Below are 2,091 nucleotides of genomic sequence, written 5' to 3'. Positions count from 1 at the left end.
AGTGAGGTAACCCAATCACAAAAGAAGACACATGATATGCACTCACTGATAAACAGATATTAGCCCAGAAATTTAGAATATCCAAGATATAATTTGCAAAACACATGAAAGTCAAGAAGAAGGATACTTCACTCGTTCTTAAAATGAGGAACAAAATACCCATGCAAGGAGTTACAGAGACAAAGTTCAGTGCTGAGACGGAAGGAAAGACCATCCAGAGACTTCCCCACCTGGGAATATGTCCCCTATACAACCACCCAACCCAGACACTATTGCACATGCCAGCAATATTTTGCTGACAGGACCCTGACATAGTTCTCTCTTGTGAGGCTATGCCAATGCGTGGCAAATATAGAAGTGGATGCTCACAGCCATCTATTGGATGGAACACAGGGCCCCAATGAAGGAGCTAGAGAAAGTACCCAAGGAGCTAAAGGGGTCTGCACCGTATAGGAGGAACAACAATATGAACTAGTACCCTCCAGAGCTATGTCTCTAGTTGCATATGTAGCAGAGGATGGCCTAGTCAGCCAACAATGGGAGGAGAAGCCTTGGTATTGTGACGATCATAAGCCCCAGTACAGGGGAATGCCATGGCCAGGACACAGGAGTGGGTGGGTTGGGGAGCAGTGCCGGGGGAGGGTATAGAGGGCTTTGGGGATAGCATTCAAAATATAAATGAAGAAAATATCTAATTAAAAATGCCTTAAAAAAGAAAATCACAATATATCGTCTATTGAGAATCTCTCATGAGCCTTGGTAAGCAGTGAGTTGAGGCGGATTTGGGAGAAGTTTGGAGAAAGAAAAAAGTATGGACAAAATATGTTGTATGAAAATATTTTAAGTCAAATATATATAAAGTCTCTTTCACTTAAAATTTCTATTGTTAAAATCTTTTTTTACATACACTACCATAATATGAGCAAGTGATTCATACTATTGTGAACTACCTGTAGATAATTGATCCCTTCAATAACAGTCTTTCAAAGAAATCATAATATCTTATTAATGTGCATATTATTATTATCATCATTTGTTAGAGTTACTCGAACCAAATTACCTTGGCATATGATGTTTCAGATACAGAAATGATCACCACTGATGAATTTCATGAATAAGTTAGACTGTATATTATTATATTAAAACAGTAAAGTGGATATGAGTAAATTCTTTCATTGGCTTCAGATTCAAATATAAAATTTAAAGACATAGGTCTTTTAGTCTTAGCTTCACAGAGGAAAAATAAGCACAATTTTATTTAGTCAAAAGTTTTTCAGATTTCTCCTAAATCTGAAGTAAAAGAAAATATAGAATTTAATTTTATTAGGAGAATACAGTACTTTACAAAGTTTTGATATTTGCTTTTCTATTAGTTTCTAAATTGAATGGTTGTTCTCCAGAGAAACACATGGATGTTTAAGCACTATTTTTGATTGAGAAAAGAAGTATCTGTACGGATATATGAAATGAAATAGTCTTGCTTATCTGGAGCTATCTGGTAAAGTGCATATCTTATGAATACAAATTACTTAAGATAAAATATTTTAAGGGCATTATATTTTATTTCTATAACTTCAAAAAATTCTCATTTTATATATAATCTATTTTCACTAATGTTTAACTAAAGTTCATATGATTTGGGGTATTTTCTCTTAGATGGAAAATATATTTTTATAGATCAATATTGTCTATAACTTTGCAATTTCAATATTTGTATATCATCTCTGAGTGGAAGTATAAATTCAAAGAATCTTAGAAAACTTTTTATACAATTTAGTTTTGAAGGTGATTTATAATGCACTGATAAGTGCTAAAAGTTAAAAATTAATGCCATCAGTAGGTATTAATGTCCACCACACTTAGTCAACTCTCAGACTTTATCACTCATAAGACATTCTTAAAAAGTAAAAATCTTGTCACTTCAATCATGAACCACTGTTAAGATATCATTTATCATAAGAGATTTCCTTATTACCCCAGCTAACTATATTGAGAACAGCAAACATCACTACCATTTAAAACCAGGATATTTCCCAATATTTCACTAATATTGTTTATCAGCAATTTTATTTTTCTACTGTTTTTTTTTTT

The sequence above is a fragment of the Mus caroli genome, chromosome X (assembly GCF_900094665.2).
Source record: "Mus caroli chromosome X, CAROLI_EIJ_v1.1, whole genome shotgun sequence".
Lineage (NCBI taxonomy): Eukaryota > Metazoa > Chordata > Mammalia > Rodentia > Muridae > Mus > Mus caroli.
The sequence above is the reverse complement of the archived record's forward strand: the minus strand, read 5'-3'. Positions refer to the sequence as shown.